The sequence below is a fragment of the Rhamphochromis sp. 'chilingali' genome, assembly GCF_963969265.1.
Source record: "Rhamphochromis sp. 'chilingali' genome assembly, chromosome: 20".
NCBI lineage: Eukaryota > Metazoa > Chordata > Actinopteri > Cichliformes > Cichlidae > Rhamphochromis > Rhamphochromis sp. 'chilingali'.
The window spans coordinates 9,554,183-9,574,549 of NC_137947.1; the positions used below are offsets into that span (position 1 = coordinate 9,554,183).

At 42.3% G+C, this 20,367-nt stretch overlaps 1 protein-coding gene across 6 annotated transcripts in view; it reads left to right on the top strand.

Moving 5' to 3' along the window:
* Window positions 1-20,367, top strand: part of LOC308388090 (signal-induced proliferation-associated 1-like protein 2) — an 80,774-nt gene that overhangs the window by 9,375 nt on the left and 51,032 nt on the right. The window contains exons 1-2 of one of the 6 annotated variants that reach the window (XM_080868585.1): window positions 8,297-8,639; window positions 9,954-10,035. The exons of 3 other annotated variants lie outside the window; for them this stretch is intronic. The gene's annotated coding sequence lies outside the window, so the exon portion shown is untranslated. Of the gene's footprint in view, window positions 1-8,296; window positions 8,640-9,953; window positions 10,036-20,367 lie in introns of those variants that run through there. 2 more of the 6 variants (XM_080868584.1, XM_080868583.1) reach the window with 2 other exon arrangements.

The following is a 20,367-nucleotide window of genomic DNA, read 5'->3' on the forward strand; positions in this document are numbered from 1 at the left end:
AAAAAAAAAGCAGACTGTGTGGAAGCCGAATAAAGCAAAAGCAATAATTTCCCAACCTCCTCTCCACACTTTTTGTTTTTAACGTTTTATAAGATATGTGAACATATAAATCCAGACAATTAGTAGAGGTTGATGATGGCTTGCAAAAACGATATGTAGATATGCGCTGGAGTGCGTTTTTCATCACTCAGACTAAAGGAAGGACTGATTAGGTTTGGTGAAAGATCAAGGTGTCTGTGACCTCATGCACATCCTTTCTTGAGAACACAATAAAGCCTGAGGGGATTTTGTGATGCTTCGCTGTTTTAAAATAAAAATGTTTTTGCCCATAAGTCAAGAGTTCATTTACTGATTGTGACAAAAGCGCTCTCACATGTCTAATAGGATAAGATGATGAAGTGATGACATTTTATAAAAGTCAGACATGCGTGGATCTGACCTGCTGGTTTCACTGGTTAGTTAACGTATACGACATCTAGGCAGTAATTGTTTACGGCAGCTGACTCCCGTCTAAATCAGTGAGATCAAGTGTGGTGCTGACGGGCGGCAGAAAAGAGCGTAACAGATTTAGAGCAAAGTAATTTCCCTCGAGTATGGTAAGGTGTGCACAGTATTAAAGACAAAAAGTGCAGAGGCATGATGGGACAAAGATGCATTTTTGCAAATTTATGCAAAGGTGTGAGCATGTGGGTGGCTTTTTTCTGTTTGTTATTTTTTTTTTAATTTATTTTTTATTTTTTGATACACTTGTAGCCACCACACCTCCCTTAAACACACCCACCACATGCCATGCCAGCTGCAGCTGTTGTGCCTCAATGCTGGAGATGTACAAAATTCCTCTCCCTCTGCAATTAGAGCTGGAGATTGCTGAATAGCACACATTGCAATGTCCTAAAATTGCTCTTGCTCTCCTTTCTTGCTCCCGAGAACTCTGAGTAAATAGAAAGCGATGAGAGCGAATCGCGAATAAACTGGCCCCGTCTGCCTCCGAGTTGACAGATTGTGCGAGCTGCTCCTTGTGATGTGCCGTTACCCGGTTAAAGAAACCAAAGGGTGGAAAAAGGCCTCATTGATAGGGTGGGTTTCTCATGCCTGACTGGGAATGTTCGCTTTCCACAGAGTCAAGTGGTGCATTGTGATCTCAACCAAAGAAATGCAAATATATAGAACAGATGTACTACTTCTTTTCTTCCTCCCCCGTTTGTCGGCAGGAGTAATCTCTCACTCTGGTGGAAATTGTGTTGGGTGCACTCTGGGTGCAAGACTAAAGTGTTAACAAGGGAAAAGCCATGTCACCCTGGCACATGTGATGGCTGCCTGCCTTTCAGGGCCTTTTCTCAATAAGGCTAGATGCTCAGGAGAGATAAATGGAGGCTTTTGTGGCCTTTGCCAGAGGGAGAACTGCACAATGCAGGACACACACAGAGCGAGGTCTTTTCCAGAGAAAATGGTTAAAAGCAGCATTTCTACAGTCCCTCCTCCTTTCCCTCGCTTTCACTCACTCCTTCACTTTTCTCATGTCTCTCGCTCTTACCCGCTCACTCTCCAAATCTTTTCCTCCTCCGTGAGAACTGAACCTTGCTCCCATAATGTTTCCATAAACGGGCTGAGGGAATGGAAATAACTCGGACCATTTCCCATCTCCTCCTTCTATCCATCCTCCCCCCACTTGCAGTCTCTTTACAGGGCTGTGGACAGTACCTAAACACACTGCTTTTAATGATACTGAGTGTTTTACACAGCTCCGAGCACTCGCAGAGTGCACCTCGTACACCCTGGTCTTTGCAGGCTTAATATAGCTGTGCTACTGCTGCTTCATCAGACATTACCAGGCCCCTCCACTAACAGGACTGCTTTGAACAGGATGGAGGTCAAATTGGTCTTCTGCCTGAGATTTGAAGTACCACTACACAGCCAGGAGACACTGACTCCTGGCTGTACAAGCTATTGTGCTCCCCTTTCACTATTACCTATCATCTTTTGTTATTAAGGGTCTCTCTGCCTTCTTTCATTCTTGCTTTTTCAAGTTATTTTTTACTTTTTGATACAGTCATTATTTCCCATGCCCACTCTGCCCATTCTTATTTGTCCTGTCTCTTTATCTTTCCCTTCCCCTTTGTGACTCTTTGCATATTATTGTCTTAACTGTCGCAATGTTGCTGTCTGGGGTTTTACATGTAGATTTGCATGTCGGTTGTTGCCTGCATCTACAGGCCATCCTGCTAGCGCAGGGCAAACTCTCATGTGGGTGGCTGTCCTGGGAACAGATGTTTTTGGTGCCACTTGTAGGGGGAAAAGCTTTGAAAGCGACTCCATAAAAGAGATGCCAGCTGCATGACAAACTAGGGCCGCCTCGTCCTCAGGAATTCTATCAGAGCCATTTCTCTCTGAGCCCTGGAAACACTGCCTGTTGAGAATAAGCAGAGTTCTCACTTAATCAGCCTGTTCCCTTTGGATAACTTCATTAATTACAGAAGGAAGTTGTTCTGCTGGAACATATGCTCCAGATGGCCACAGACTTCACTTTTATAAAAAAAAAGTTAATCTTTTATTTCTTAGTGTTGTAGTTAGATTATCTTACATGTTTCTTTCCTTCCAATCTCGTTGGTAGTAGACTTTCATTTTCAGCACCTACGACATTTCCAGCATCTGGATTCATATGATCACTTAGCTTTTGCTGTACCAGTTGTTTTGTTTGTAGCGTACACCCAACTTCTCTAGCCAGCTGTGAAGCAGGCATCTGGCATCTTCTGCGGTCCTTTAAAAACACTGGAAACCATATCGTTAACAGGGCAAAGTTGCCAGTGTCAGCTTTCCTTTGCTACTTTAATGCCTCTGCACACGTCCGTAGCGCAGCACCTCTGATTTGGCATCTGCACTCTTTCCCCTGCCAAACTTCCAATGAAAAGCAGCTCTCTGGCCAGTGATTATCATTCACCTGCTAATTTTAACCACTGCACTCGTCACAAACCCTTATTATGTCCCTTATGGATGAAGGACGTCATCTGTGCTGCACACAAAATGCACTGAACCTGAACCACTGGTGTTGGCCAATTTTTTTTACCAAACTAAAGTTAGGATGGGTGCTCGCCTCAGGAGATCCCAGTCATATGTTTATTGGTAATGATATACTGTGTGCAAAAAATGAAAACAACTTGCTCAGATAAGATATGTTCAGCAAGCCAGTGGCAATGTTGTACTGTTCAAAAATTAATCTATGGGTTTGCTCAGCAGTGTGACTATAGCAGCAGGGAATGAAGTCTTCTTCATCTGGTATAAACAGAGATACGGTTGCAAAGCAAATGATTTGGGAAATGTGGTGCTCAGATTTTAAATGAAGCATTATTTGTTGTCTCCCATGTATTGGGCTGTAAGGACTGCCTAAGAGGCTGAAAACAAAAGTTCCCTGAACAACCACTCGACCACTCAATTTACAGCTGAACTGAGCATTTCCCTCCTCATGACAACATGTAGAGGGGTGTGTTGTTGTCTGACTCATCCTTTTAAAAAGTTTAAAAGGCAAATTTAATGTTGATTATTAAAGTTGTGGCCATTTTGAGTGACGGGGAAGTCAAAGGAACGGGGGGGTTGCACAGCTAGCTGTCTGCTAGGCTAATTTGAGTCACTGAACTGGACCTTTGTCTTGTTGTTTGGAGCATTTGAATCCAGTTATCTGACAAGAAGATGGATGGCTGTGTGGCTGATCATACTAGCAGACAAAAGAAGTCTGTGTGTGTAAGTGAAGTTCTAGTTGTCCTCTTTTAACCAAGCTAGCTAGCTAGCCTAACAAGATGCATTCTACAAGCTACAAGCTAATAACCACAACTGGTAAATGGCCTGTATTTGTATAGCGCTTTTCTAGTCCTTAAGGACCCCAAAGCGCTTTACACTACATTCAGTCATTCACCCACTGGCGATAGCAAGCTACATTGTAGCCACAGCTGCCGGACACAGGCGCCACCGGGCCCTCTGACCACCACCAGTAGGCAAACACAGGGTTAGTATCTTGCCCAAGGATATTTGGCATGCAGCCAGGAGGCAGCTTGGGATCGAACCACCGACCTTCTGATTAGTGGCTGACCTGCTCTGCCACCTGAGCTACAACCACCCCAACTAGCACGCAATAAGTGCTAGCACTCGACCGTCTTGTTTAAATGTGGTTAAAGCCATAAGGTGAAATTCGATGCTTCAAATTGGGTCTTCACAAACCAGAGATGACGCCATGGCAACTGCGTCCATATTTTATATACAGCTTATAGTATTGACCATCTAGCGATGTATTTCAATCATTTAGACATCCAAATGGCAAAGTTGTCTAGTTATTTTGAAAAAAAAAAAAATAGCGTTTTAGTGTATTTTTTATTTACCTCTTCTGTTAATCATCTTACAACTGTTTGAGAGCTTTGAAACCATCACAGCTACATTGATATTCTCTTGCACATCTGTCATCTTTTTGGTTCCCCTCTTTTTATAGACTATTTCAACATTATGCACTCCACACTGTATATAAATGCCACTTGTTTTGCACATATTCAACTCTGTATATTTTATTATTATTATTATTATTATTATTATTATTATTTTATTTTTTTACTATTTAATTTGTAAAAATGTGTATACACACACACACACACACACACACACACACACACGTAGGAAAATATTTAGTATACACATCCAGAAATGCATACACTATTATATATTGTACATATATTTATTAGTTTCAGGTTGGCCATTCTTGTATTTTGCTCGTTTGTGTTGTTGTGTTTGCACATCTCTGTTGCTTGTGGGGCTCGCACACAAGAATTTCACTCGCATGTGCTGTGCCAGTGTGCCTGCACATGTGATGTGACAATAAAAAGTGATTTGATTTGATTTGATTTGATTTTCTCTTTGTGTTTCATTTGTGTTTGTTTTGCCTCAAACTGCCTGAAGCAATAATGCGTGTTTCCCTGAATTCTCTGACTCACCGCTGATCTCTGTGCCCCTCTCTCCTCCTTTCTCCTTTCCCTCCCTCAAGTTTCCATCTTTGTTCAGAAGGGAGGTCTGCTGTCACTCAAGGCTGTCATGTGCAGAAAAAGTTGCCTAGCAACAACATAGAGGGATGCAGAGCTGCTGTTTACTCTCCACCCGCTCACCTCATGTGCCCACTACCCCCTTCTCTTTCGCTGTCTTCCCCTGTTGTATAGATGGAGTGTTATGGATGGTGGAGGCGGCAGCGCAGCCTCTGGCTCTTTGGTGAATTTGGACAACAGATACAGAATAAACTGAGAGAAGGTGGAGAGAGGGAAAGGAGAGGAGGCGGGGAGATGGTAGGGGAGTAGTGACATTCAAGAGATGATGTGTCTGACTGTTGCCTGCCAGCTGCTATTCCTGCCTTCCTCTCAGCAGGGGAAACTGGCCATTTTCCTTACAGTACCCTCTGTACATAACTAAAAGAGAAACTTGTGCTCCCACAGCCTGCTGTTATCAGCCAGACTAAAAATACTGAGAAGCAAGTGTATCACATGCCTGGCTATCGTCACACGCTCATGAAAAGAGGCTCAATCTCAGCAGATACAGGTACCTTTGATTCTCTATGGGTTATTAAATGTTCCCTGGTGGAAGCAATCAGGCAAACCCCTTTGTTAACTTGTTTACTGTAATTATATAGCAAGGCTCAATGGGTTCCTCACGGCCATGCTGAGGAAAGCTGCAAGTTGGCTGTGGAATGACACGAGTCACACTCAAGGTTGCTGAGAATCAAAAGGCTTCACAGACACAAATAATCTCAGTGTCGAATTAGTATTTTTATCCATCGAGTCGTTTTATGAACGCTCCAAAGCTTTTGACATCAATATGATGAAAAGGGTTGATATTAAGTTGTTAGTGCTGCTGCTGTATAGACAGCTTTATTTAGCCCAACCTTTTTTGTTTATTTTTAACCACGCCTAGCTTAACAAAACAAATCCTACCCTTGCTCTGCCATAGGTATGATATAGTCTGGGCTGTTTTATTTTATTTAAATTTTATTTTATTTTTTAGTTGGCTTTTATTCACTTTCTTTTATGTAAAGTGGCATACATGGTGTAGATGCCCTGTCTGAGACCAGAAGGAAACACAAGCCCAGTCTCAGGGATACACAAGCTGGTGTGTTCCAAGTGTTCGCCCTAATAAATCGGATGTTTTGTTTCAAATCAAATGTGCAGCTCCAACCACTGTGGTAACACCTGGAAAACACCTTTTTTTCTTAGCTTCTCTGGAGAAAAAGCTAGCAAAATTATTTCCTTTAAAACTTCATTAGGTGTGCAATATATTAAGTTATTAGCTACAAGTGGAAGAATGCTTCGCTTGTCTTTAAATCTACATAAAGAGTTGAAAAAGTTTATGAGATTAACTCAGGAAATCAACAGTTTCGACCAGATTGCAATTTTCTACAGGAATTAGTGTCTCTTCTGCCACTAAAACTACATTATTTCGTTATATTTCAGCTCATTCAGAATGGACCAGATGGCCACTAGCTTAGACCCCAATTTTCAGTATATTTCCTTAAATGAGTCCAAATTCTTTCTGGAGTGTTTGAAACATGAGCTTAGAAAATATGTTATTTTAGTGTTTTGTGAATGTATGCTGTTCTGCATGCGTATCCGCTTGTGTAATGACTACCTTCACTATGTAAATTACCCATCAAACGCGTCCGTCAGTGTGCAAACGAGCAGCGTTTGTGGGATTGTGCGTTTCTCCACAGGCCCTGCTTGCACATGTGTGTAGGCTGATGAATAGTTTGTCTGTTTGCTGGGATGCAGTGACAAGAACTCTTAAGTGTTACCTCCTGTGGGCTTCCCACTCTTCAAATAAAACTCTTTCCTTCCCCTCAACTCAAATCAAAGCTGAGAACCTGCCTGCAGAGGCTGGATCAAAGGAAGACTGTGGCACAAAGACTTGTACCCGCTGCCATTCATTCAACTTGATTAAAGTCTGTCATTTCCTGCTATTAACACGTTCCTACCTCCAACCATAAACTGAGCAAAGCCGTTATCAGGAAGTGGCTAGAGTTGTCACTATGTTTGGGTCCTTTCAATTAAATCCCCTGAAGCTTAATTATGTAACATTATATGCTCTTTCTGTAGCCTTCCTGTGTCTCGGGAAGGCTGACTTTTTGAGAAATAATAGTTTCAGTTACATAAACATATTTACAAATAGTCGGTTGTAGTTACTAAAAAGGCACAAGTTCAGTTTTTAAGCCACTCTTCTGCAGCAGTACTGTCCTCAGTGGTGTAGGTCACAGTTATTGCTCTCCACACCCATATTTCAGCCACTCCTTTACAGATTTCCAACCAGCCTCCTTCACTAAATCCATATTAGAGCCTTGACACAGCAAGCTGACCACGGGTGACTCTCATCAACAAACACTTAATGGCAGCCTAATGTCGAAAGTGAAAATTACAGTGCCATATGAAACTTTTTTTTAAATGGACTACCAACTTGGCAGGCACAGAGAAGTGATCATCTGTAGTGTTCACTGTGCAACTTTTATGAGATGATATGAAGCAGCACATAAGTTAATCTTTGTTGGTTGGTGTGTGTGTGTTTGTGCACGGGAGAGTGTGTAAACCTTAAAACCACAGCTGTTTGCTTCAAAACACCAGAGAGGGGTGTCCTGCAGAGTTCTGTTTTCATACATTTCTCTTCCTTTCTTGCTCTGAAGACCATCATAACCTCACCCCTCCCTGCCTCCCCTCGTGTCTGGTTGCTGCAGTCTCTGCTGCTGATGGGAAAAAGTATGCAGTGCTTAGCATATGGCATGTGGATAGAGGGATTATCATTTTTGGGGGAAAAAAAAGAAAAAAACCATGCCTCCTCCTGGGCCTTTCTCCGCTTATCTCTGTGTTTAAGGTGGTCGTGGTTGCTGCTAGCTCTGTCTGCCAGACAGACCTTTGTACCAAGCTGTAGTTCATAAGAGAGAATGGATAAGTGGATTCCTGCATCTCCCATCACTCCAAATGTCAGCCATCATGAGGAACTTGGAAGGTCACAGGCTTGATCTGGGGATCTTTTTCTGGGAACAATAGCTAACCCCCCCAATTTTTCTTTTCTTCTTTTTTCCCCTCCATTCTTGTCCTTCCTGTCAGCCCAAGAAGCTCTGAATGTCACGGTCCGTTCCCTGCCCCCAAACACCAACACTCAGCATTGCTCCCCACCCCAACTCTTAGCCAACACAGCCACCTACTTTCCCTTACATATGCTAATGCTGCAGCCTCATTCAGCTGTTGGTGGCTTTGTCACAGGGGGGAGGGCTGTGTGCATTAAGGGGCAGCTGTATGCATTTCACTAAATTGACTCCAAATAGCTGCCAGACTTGTCCTGATTTTACTCTCTCCTTCTCTTCTTTATACCTTTCTCCATTTTTCTTTCCAAGCTAGCTATTAGTAAAGGAGCAAAAGGAAGGTGCTGCAGTTTATTTTTCGAGGCTTTCTGCCGTGGAGTGTGTCGGGTTCCTCTCTTTCTTTGTGTGCTTTTGGGTGGCTTGTGCTCAACAAGTGGCTGATGGATTTAATGCACTTGGATAGCATCTCCACAGTGAGCTCATTACCACAGTAGCTCACAGGTCTCTGTTCTTAGAATTTATGGCTCTGATGAAAAAGGACTCTATTAATCAGGTAAGCATGGCAACTATTTATCTACTGTTGCTTTTTCATTTAATGGCCTCACACAGGAAAATGGTGTAAAGGCTAAATAATGCACGTTAGTTAACATGAACTTTTGTTTGAGCCGCATTTATGTGCAGCATCAGCTTCATAAAAAGTGGAGTACGGCCTTTCTGTGTTTCAGACAGTTCTTGTGAGGTGACTGAGTGATTCATCTGTATATCTGTGCTTGCTCCTGTCTTTCGTTCACATCCACTGATTGACTGAACATGGTTTTGTGTCAGCAGCAGAGATTGCAGCTGCTGCCCTGAAGTCCAAATTATCTCTCTTACACCAAAATTCTGTCAGCAGCACCGGGCTGACGGTGAGGAAGAAACTTTGAAAAGGAAATAAAAAGCTGCTGCACTGAGTACAAGGAGGGAAAGACGGTCTATGGCGGCGACGCGTGCTGAGGTCGCCCTGCTGTCAGGCTGCATAAGTGCTGCTGCCCAGCTGATGCGTGTGAATGTGTTTGCGTCAGTGTGTTGACTCTGTCTTAACCGCGTCAAACACCTACTTACCTACTTTCGAGCTGAACACTTTCCTTTTGCAAACTGAGAGTTCTCCTCTCACCGTTTTTCTTCTCCTCTCCCAGAGAGAGTGTACTTTTCTGAACAGGCTGCCATTGGTATGGCTGTAGCTAAGAAAGCAGCAGGCTGCTGGGAAGTGGCGGGGTGGGGGATGATGTGTGCTGATGGAAATAGGTGGTGGTTTATTCTGGAGACTTGCTGGGCCACATCAACCCTGCATGTCCCTTTCTGTCGCCCCATAGCAGAGAGAGGGCCGCTGTGGTTAGGCCCAGTTTGCGGGGGACAGATGGTCCCTTTTGGAGAAGGGCCACAGCACAGAGGTCTCTGTTCGTGGGGCTCCACCAGAGCAGCCAAGAACAAACACGGTCTCCTTCTGTTGGGAACATTCAGGAGCTTCAGTCTGTGAGACCTAATGGATTCAGGAAGTGACATCTAAAACTTTGCATGCATGTTAGGAGTGTGACTGTGACGCTGATAATTTTGAATGACCTTTAAATAAGTGCTTTGTGAATGCGCTGCTAGTCAGATTTCCAATAACACTGCATCCAATTAGTCATATTAGTCAGTATTCTTTAGTATTGCAACAGAGGAGAGAACGGGGGACTCTTTGTCTTTGTCCGTAGCCAAGTTTGCAACATTGCTTTAATCTTTTAATTGGTGCATTGTGAGCTTTCTGTCACTTTCCTGCAGTTCTTGTTCTTTGTTTCCATGCGAATAAACAGGGAGAATCTGTTGTCCTGTCTATTTTAATTCTCAGATCACCCTGAAACAACTAAAGGACAATGGCAGTGTGCTGCCCGGCAGGCGCTGGGCAGACGGCCAGCTGGCAGAGCGACTGGGTAGGAGACTCCCATTTTCAAGCAGAACCAAGAGGAGGCTTGCCTCTCCTGCACTGCTTATAGCCAGCACCATGATTATTGTGCTCCTTCTATATGAGCTTTAGTCCGAGCAACTGGGGCTCTTTTCCAGAACATAGCTTTGACGCATAGCTCAGCTCCACACCTTGTCGATGTGATGCGCTTAAGCTACCCCTTGATGGATTGCTGTTAGTAATTATGTTAATCTTGGCATGTAAAGGTCATCATTCTAGTGCTGCAGTGGTAATTTTATCAATGGCTGTCATCCGTAATGCAGTACTTGGCAGTGGAATTTAAAGCCATGCAGCAAATTCATATGGGGTATTTTATACTTGCACTGGAAATATGACAAATTACTTGAGGGTTGAACTGTCAGCTTAGTTGCAACCAAGCTTCAGAGCTTTTGAAGTGCTTTAAGAGGATGTGTTTTGATGTTTAATGAGCCCACAACATATAAAAACACTAAGTGATTTTAGAGGCTCTTAACGTACATCAATTTAAAACATGCTTTATAACTTTGCAATGCAGACAGTGACTTTGAAGCCATGTTTATATGAAAGAAATCAATGCGCAGTCATGGTTTGTTTTTGTTTTTTTGACTCTTGCATTGTATATTTCTGCAAACTCTCTATTGAGCCTTTTTATTTTTTTATTTTTTAATTTTTTAATTATTTAAACCATTCACGTCTTGATTTACTTTTACTCTCTATGTCTTTGTATTGTTCATCACCCAACCTCCCCTCAGCTTCATTTCTTTTAAAGTGAGTTACAGGTGTTTGGTTTTTAACCACGAGTAAGAGAGAAAGCCAAATTTGTAACTACCAAAACTTTTTAGCTCTTGATTCTTTGTCATCTCCTTAGAGAAGACTTATTAAAAAATTTCCAGCCAGGTTGTAAGCGGTTACTTGACGTGCTGACATTAAAAAGCTTGGGTGTTGTTAGTGTCGCTATTTTTATCTTTAATTGTGACTGAGATGAAAATCAGGCTACACTGTAAGAGTCAAATGCTGGTAATTCCAAAGTGTTAAGACTCCATTTATGTTAGCTGTAATTGTGTTGTCTTTGTATTTACCCCTTAGCCAAAGTTCACTCTACAGACTCACAATTATTTAGGCCACTTTGCTCTGGCGGAGCCTTTTTCTTTGTCTATAGTGGAGCATATGGTAGATATTACGGGATTTGAAAGTGTGCAGGAAATGAAAAGAATTCCCTTTTTTTTTTTTTTTTTTTTTTTGTAGTTTCTGTAGTTTCCCTCAACCAAGTGAAATAGAGTCACATCGTGGTTGACCCCTGAGCCTCAGACTCAGCTGTAGCCAGCACATTCCAGATGGAGCTACAGCCAGCACAAAGCAGAGCAGGCTTCAGGGCGCGCTGGTGTAGGAAAACGGACTGCGTGTTCATGTTCATGTAAGCCGCCTCCCTGATAAGACTAAGGCTACAAATAACCACCGGCCCAAACCGCAAACTCCACAGCGAAGCAAACGGCTATCTTTTGTTTAATTGTACATTGTGAGAGCATAGCTGTTGACAGATGAGGTGTGGCTCGGTAACTGCTGGAGGACCGTCACCTCGGGTTAGAGCAGCAGCCACAGAAGCAGATTATCAGATTCGGCTCAGCTCGGAAAATGTCTCTACTGCCACTTGTATTCCAGCCGTTTTCCGTCTTGTGTCTGTGGAAAGCCGTTCAATTTTAGGATGCTGTGGAAGTATAAAAGTCTGATTCTGGTATGAAGCAACTTCCTCTTTGAAAAGCTTCCCATCTAGTCCACTTGATCCAGAAGGGAAACAGGTGAAAGGATTTTTACTTGAGTTTTATATAGATCAAAATGCAGACAGAGCATAAATAGACTTCTTTTGAAGCTGCACTTATGCCAGAGGTTAGATTCCTGCAGATACTTTGGTGGGCGCTTTCTGGTCTTTTTTCCCCCCCTTTCCAATAGCTTCTTTACTCCTAAAACCTGTGCACCTGCGGCACTGACTGGGCATTAGTAAATGTGGGCATTTCCCACAGTGCATTGTCAGGCTGGGTGAAGGGTGAGTGGGTGAGAGTATAGTTTACTCTGTGCTGTCTGACCTCCTTTTTTTTTCTTCTTTTAAATCTTTCCTACTTGTTCGTCTTCTGTTGGTTCAACTAAGGTCTGGATGCGCTGAGATATAAAAAAGAAAACAAACCTCTAATTGTCTCTCATGCTCCTGTGGAAGTTGCTTCGCTTCAGAGCCTCTCTCTCCACAAGCACACGCCCATATGAACTCAGGCTCCACTCTTTTGTAACATTTTATGTCTTTAATCTCCGCTGCTGCTGTCATGCCAATCATCACTCTCTCATGAGGTCACTGCATGTGTTTGTGTGGTTGTGTAATTATGGGCAGTGCCAGGCATATTGGATTTTGTCAGACTTTTCAGCGGTGATGCCCTTGTTTCTGTAGATGGTTTGCACTGTAAAAAGCCCAAATTCAAAATGAATGTTTTTGTGTGTATGTGTTTTTTAGATGTATTTCTTCTAAGCTGATATGATCTAAAAGGGTAAATATCAGGTTTCCTCTACAAAAAGTTTAGTTACCAAGTGAGTCAACAATCTTGGACTGAATTCAGTCTAAATGTGGAGCTAGATCACGGAAAAATAGGAGTCCAGGGACTGTCCTTCAGAAAATCACTTCATGGATGGTGTCATTCTTTCTGGCGCATATTTAAAAAATGACACTTGCCAAAGAGAGTAGCACTCTGACATTATTGGTATAGCTGGCCTGTCAAGACAACTTCTGTGTTTGAAAACACTGGTGAAATCAAGTGTAAATGTCAAGTTGAGAAAATCTGGTATAGCAGGTTGTGTATTTTCCATAGAAACAACAGCAACTGTTGGTTCCAGAAAGCTTGGGGTGACACAGTGTACCAACTGTGTATATATGCCCGTGCCTAGCTGATAATAGTACATTAAAGGAAATGGAAACATGTCTAAATATGTAACAAGAAAGTAAGTGGAACATTCTTTTTCACAGCGACCCAATGGGTAAAGTAATACAGTACTTTTGAGACGTATCTTGAAGTGGATACAGCGGTTGTTAGCACATCACATGGCAGTACATCATCTTTGCTTATCAAACAGAAGGTTATGAGTTGAAATCCAACCCTGCAATAAAACACCTGGGATGTTGTTTTTTGTTTTTTTGTTTTTTTTTAAATTAGTATCGCAAGTGCTGCTACTCTAGATGCATGACTAAATATGAATAGTGACGTTAAATTTAACCCTCTCAGGCTCAAATTAAACTTTTTGTTGCTAATGCACAACCAAGTCCTGCAGTGGTACTTCTGAGTAAAAAAAAAAAAAAAATTCATAAAATATGTATGTGGGGTAATCAGGTTGTTAGTTTTTAACTGTTGCAAATCTGCAACGCCTGCCTTGAGAGGGTTAGCAAGCTTACAATGACCCTTTGACTGAAGTTCTTAATTTGTTTTTGTTTGAGCTTTTACAGTGTCGGAGGCTGTGCACAGTACACATATGGGGACTATGACAGAAAAATGAGATGGCAGATTAGTACTAAAAGATGTTGGTGCTGATGGTACACTCATAGACAAATGTTCTCACAGTCAACAGGACAAGTTTGCGACAAATAAACTGCCCAGCGTTTGGCTTTGATTGCTACAAGTCAGAACTTGCTGAGATGTTTGCAAAATCTTGTCCACAGCAATTCTAGCTAGTTAACGGTCTCCGCTCTGTGTGTGGGGTTTCTTCTTAAAGATGTGGTCTTTGTTGTGCATGTACTTTGTGGACCATGCAACCTATTGTTTATTTAGTCACTGAGTTGACCTGCAATTACCAATGACTCATGATCCAAATTAAAACCAGAAGGACCCTAAGCTGTCTCCATTTCATATAATGAAATAAGTTACCCCAAGTTTACTTATTTGCATTCTTGAAGTATTACCTTTTTTAAGTGTTAAATGCTAAAGAGAGGTTGTTTTTAATGAATAGGCTCACTCATTTTGGCATGTCATTCAAGGGGAAGCTGGCATTCAGCAGCTCTTCTTCTCTTGATGTGTTGTTAGAAAAGCGTAATCTCTTTGTTTGGTTAAGAGAACAAACATGCCCTCTCCTCATTTGCTTATTGTTGTTGTAATGCAGAACCACATCCATTTCTTTGTGTGTGTGTGTGTGTGTGTGTGTGCGCGCGTGTGTGTGTGCCTGTGTGTGGGTGTTCATTTTAAGCACAACTGTCAGGATTTCTGGCCTTCATTCTGTGTGACTTGCAAATTCTGCAGACCCCCAGTTACACACCCAGAGCCTTTGAAGACATGCCAAATTTGATTTCCAAGTATACCAGAGCCTTGAGTGACAGTGACTTATGAGGAGGAAAGGATGGAGGGGAAGTAGTGGGTAAATGGAGGATGATTTTGACCGTCTGTTTGGTAAGTGACAGTCACATCCCTCTATCCTCGCTGATGGACAACACTGTGAAATTGGTCCCTGCTGAAGTAATATTTTTAATTCCGTAGCTTACTTCTTGCGTAACCCTACTTAACCTAAATATTTATGAGGTTTTTTTTTAAATATTGTTAAATTTTGTTTTATGTGTTTTCCAAACCATGTGAATATTTTAAAGGATAAGAAGGCTTGATATAGTCTGTAGTTTCATCATGTTAGGCTTGATAAGGCAGCTGGCTGGGACTCATTTTACTAGCTTCCCTACCGCCCACTGAGGGTGTGACCCTCCATTCACACTGGCCATTAAAATCTCAGCATTACTCCCTGCAGGCAATATTGGCACATCACGGTGTTCGGTAGGTGGTCTAAGCACAATAAGAGAAGGTGGAGTTTGATGATTGGGTTCTTACCGGCTCAGATACACTGCTCTATCGCCGCGTTGAGGAAGGAGTGGCTTCGGCCATTAATGGCAGGGCTTTAGCATCAGTCTTAATATGAGTGTGAGGTGGTGGGAGATTATTCCCTGTTGTGTGGTTGAATTGTGGGAGCAGCAGATGAAAAAGGAAGAAGTTGAATGGTGCATTTCGTGTTCTTTGGTCCATACTTTCATAGCTTTAGTTCATGTGATCAGTAACGCACACGCATACACACAGTCTTAACACCTCTTTACAAGTGTCCTTTTGGTTACGGAGGGCCTTGGGGAAGGTGCCATGCCTGGTTTCTCAGGCCCCAGTAATGAACTCTCAAGGATAACATTGCCCAATTAATTGGTTCTGTGGTTTTAATTGCACCGATCTCTTTGAGCTTGGTTTTGGCAAAACTCCCATTCTATTTTTTTTCCTTCTCTGCTTAACCTCTCATTCTTCTTTTTGTAACAACCCAGTTAAGGTGAAGAATCGCTCCAGTGAAGCAGGACTACAAGTTTTTTTTTTTTTTTTTTTGTTTTTACCCCCCCCCCCTTTTCTCCTCCATCAGATTGGAGATGTCCGTGTCTGGTTGCAGATATCTCTGCCCCAACCTTCTCTTGCTGCGAGTCTGATGAATTTAATATCTAAAACCAGCACATGCCCCCCTCCCATTCTCAGCACAAGGTTGCAAGCAGCTGCTGACAATGGAGGATTGAAATCAGAGCTCCCACGTTGTTTTAAATCAACTCCTTGGAGGGAGAAGTGCCAACACAGTATGCAGCGCTGATTTGATCGCATTTGAGTGCGGAGTGATATGGAACGCGATTTTATTGTTTTTATTTTAAGTTTATTGAGGAATCAAACGGAGGGCAGTGAAGCATGTGAAACGTCCCTTCAGGTTTGTTTGCTTTCCGCTTGGATTTTATCCCCCCTTCCTCCTTGTTAATGATGAACACAGTGAGACACATCCTAATGTCTGACTGTCTGCAGCATGTCAGTGTAAAATGGCAGAAGGCAGGTTAAAAAAAAAAAAAGGTTTCAAATTCATTGAGAAGGACTTGTAAATTTCATTCACATCACAACACTGCCTCACCCGTTTTATGATGAAGTCCATGAGCTGGAAAATTGATGTAATCATCTTGGCCTCTAGTCTACATTGCACCCTAATTTGGCTGCAGGAGGAGAGGAGAGGATGACTGCATCGCAGCTTGGCCTCTGCTCCTGAGGTTGAGGCTTCTTGGGGACGAGGCCAGCTACAACTTCCTGATTGCAGAGAACAGAGGAGCATTAATGTGGCTCAATTACACAAGGCTTTATTAAAGATAATTGGCCATAATTACAGGCCTGCATTCACCCCAAAGGCGCAAGAGTGGCCAGGCAGGTTGGTCGGGACTAAGTAAACACGTCTGACTTTGACCTGAGGTGCAATAGGTTGGACACAGGAGGATTCCACATTTTATAGGAATGTGAAAATTCGATTCCTGCTTTGACGGTTATTATCTCAGTTGAAGGTGTTGTTACATATCATGCCAAATGTCTTTTCTGGGCAAAACCTGAAGGTAAATTGTGCCTGTGATCTTCAAACACATGCAAATCTTGATATTTTGCTGAAATGATTGTGACTTCTTGGTGACTTTTCAGCAATTGCAACACTCGATTTACTCAACCCGTGCGAGCGGAGCGTCTCAAGGTTAAGCAGCACATGATATTTTCAAAGATAACTCCAGGCCTAACAGCGTGCTATTATGTGGCATGTTTAGCTACTCAGGAATCAATTGCTACCTGAAATGAGCGTTGATGCCAACAAATCGGGTAAGCGAAGATGCAGTATTCCTCTCAAGAACTTTTTTTTTTTTTTTTTTTTTTTTTTTTTAAGGGCTAATGACACGGTTCTGCTTTTTTCACGTGCACGCTATGTTCCTAATTTCCTGAAGTGCTGTCAGTGCTGAGTGGATTAGTCTTAATAATGTTGCGCTCAGAAAGTGTTTGCGACTGGCATCAAAGTGCTTCAGCGTTGATGTGTGCAGTGCTGTTTTTGTCAAACATCCTGGCACTGTGACTCTTTTTCCATAAATACCATTTGCAAAATTCCGGTTTTCTCATTAATAGCTCAAGTAGCTCAGGGTTTCACTCAGCGTGCCCTTATTAGTCCATTAGATAAATCTGTAACTATAAACATTTGCAGAGTTGGAACCAAAACCCAACAAAAGCACACTTCATGCTTTTGCTCGGAGAGCCTTCCTCTCCGTGCTCGCAGTGGCAGTTCTGCACAAGTGACTGCAGAAGTCAGTCACTCGGGTGAAATGGCCTATTAGCAAAAGAAGAGTATTAATCTCAGAGTGGTGGACAGAACACGTTCACTTTTCTGACAGCGTATTAATATCTGGCGGGCCTTTAATCAGGACACAGTGTCAGAGGATTATTTTAAGACCTGTCAGAACCGCTGGGCCACTCCTCTCTGGATGAACCAAGATGAAAGACAGACTCTCCAACATCAGACAGAAAATGAGTTCATTACTGTAATTAGGCCTCTCTCCCATCTCGCCTTCGCCATTCCTTCCTCCTGTTCACCAGGCCTTTTGTCTTAAACGCCCATAATGGCGATGCATTACTCCACTTAGCGAAAGCAGACCTCTCACCCCTTTCCATCTGCTGTTTCACTTGTGGAGACCAAAACAAAAGAAAGGAGAGAAAGAGGACAGAAAACACACTCTCTCCCAGCAGGTCACACAGGAGCACGGATTCTGCTGACCAAGTCGCCTGTGGCACCCTCACTTGGTGGAGGAAGGTGGGGGTCGTTAATCACTGTCAAAGGGAAATTGGCTAATAGAAGAAAGTAAAGAGAAACACAGACCACCATGTTCACTGGGTTATCCTGTCCAGGGCAGCTCACCCTGGCTTGACCCCAAGCAGCAACACAAACAAGGAGAGGCTGGACTTTATGAACTTAAATAGGCTAATCTGCTGTTTCAAGAGACTGGCTTGAAAGACAAAAACTCAGAATAGATTTTTTTTTTTCCTTTAAGTGTTTAAAAATGAGGTGTTGTCCTCTTATTTTTAGCCCCTCAACATTTTTAGTTGTTCAAGTGCAGACGCGATGCTGCAAACAGCGCTAATAAACGTCAGGCTTTGATTGTTCTTTGCTCTGTCTGTGTTGACAGGATTTCTGTCTGTTTCTCTCTCAGACTACAGTGAGAAGTCAGTCATGCTGTTTTGTTGTCATGCACTGACATTACAGTATGTCAGTTTCTTTGTTCCTCCTGTCCTCAGTCATCCGTTAAAAGCGTCTATTGGAGTGTCACCACTGATAAAGCTGTTTGTGCAGGTGGCGCATTTTGCTGTCACTCGCTCTAATTGCGAGTGTGAAAAAACAGTGTTCAGTCGACGTCTGGGTGTTGGTCAGGAGACTGCTCCCTGTCATGCCTTTAAAGGAGACTTGGTATTAATTTTGGTTGACCAGGAAAAATCTAAAATGGCTGTCTTGCTGCAGGAATAGAAATATGGGTATAGCTACTTAATATTTTCTTCCCCCGAGGTTCCATGTTTGTTTTGGCTAGGGGATATCTCCCATGTTGTCTTGAGATAATGAATGTTTAGTGTTGCAAAGCAGTGGATATCTCTTAAGTATTGGCTTACAATTCACAAAGACTTTAGGGATAAAGTTAGCCTTTAAACAGACTGCTCTAGATCTACGCATGTAGGCTGCATCCAAGATTGCATGCTAACATGCTATTCAGTACACAGAGTGTGATGTAGGAGTGAAACCTAACTACAAGCAACAGTAACAGTGGTATGTGCAACGCATACCTTTTCCAGACTTTGTTATTGTCACTACACTGCAGGCAGACGTGCATTTCATTATTCATTTCCAGCAGAATATTGCAGTATGCAAGCAGACGACGCCAAATAAGAAAAAATATAAGTGAAAGGGAAATGTGGTAGTCGTATGCATAACCCTTGGTGGTGGAGAGTGCCCAAGGACATTTAATAACCCCCAGTTAAAGTGTAAAAATAAGGTTTTAGTTTGCTAGATGTAATATCCTTTTTAGCGTATATTCATTGTTACCTACTTTCCCTTAAATGAGGTTTGGGGGTTATTATAATGTCTCAAACTGACAACACAGCTCTCAGGAAGTGAGGGTTTACGTGCTGAGCAGCATGACAGCAAAGCGCATGATGCTGAGTGCAAGAGGAATATACAGGAATGACTCTTAAACTCAGAAATGACTTGCTATTTTGCACTTGGCATTGGTAAGCCTTTTGAATGAGTGTTTAGTTAAATGCCTGAAGGGGGGGGAAAGGGATGTGGTTAAGAAATGCCTTTGACACCATCACATTTTGTTCTAAAACATAAAATATGCAAGTAAAGCTTTTTACGTCTCTCGGAGATGTTTGTTTGCTAACGAGACTGCAGAAAATTGCCTGAGACATTCAGCAGCTTTGGAGGCTCAGTGATGGGGAAGATGAAGTCATTAAATTGTGATGTAGTTCATTTATAAGATAGCATTAGCATTTTACTTCTGGCAATTGCATTTGTTTCAAAAAATCATAAAAGTTGCATTAATTGGAGATTATGTTGCTGAACAAAATGCCAGTATCACAAACTTTTTATTACCCATGAGTCGCTTTTTCCCTGCAGTAATCCATAAAAGCCTATTAAGAAATCCCATTGGCTGTTTGTCAAGGAAACCAGGGTGATGCAAACTTCCGTGTTGGCCTACAGAAAAATTCCTGCAGGATCACATGGAAGTACTGCTATGCACCTTGATCTACAATGTCTTTGTCTAATTATAGCTCAGGATTTATTGTAGAAATAAAGTCATATTTGCTACAAGATCTGCAGCTTTGGCTCTTTGAAGACGGGCGTTGTCTGTGATTAAAAATAAGTGGCTTTGTTATTGTTCACCACACGGCAGTCAGACACATACTTCATTATTCATCATTTGCCATTTGTAACGGACAAACATATTTCCCACAGCAGTTCTCTTCACTACATTATGCATGACGCAACACAATTTCCTGCCTTCATCTTTAAGCCCCTTGTTAAATATAGTGACACGACATGCATTTTCCTGCTCCTGTTAATAAAGCCGTTCTCATAACAACCCAAGCCCCCGGTGGGAGAGGGAGGGCTGCACATAGTTTGGCTGTTGTTGTAACTGAGAAGTCGTCATTACCAGCCTGTTCCTACACATTTAGGTCATGCATGCATTAACCTGTATTCGGCCCAGGCAGAAGTGAATACTTTATTATTAAAATGTTTCCAACTCGTCCCAAGTGTATTTGGTCTAGTCTGGCTTGCAGCTAATCTTGATGTGGCCCACATTTTCTTCCTAAAATAGTTTAGCCCCCCTCCTTAGCAGTAAATGACAGAGAAATGTAAACAGTTGTCTGGAAGCTGTAGCGATCATATTAAAGGCCAAGCGGATGGAACTGAGAGAAAGACTAGGACCTTGGGCCCATATACCATCATTTATCATGTTCAC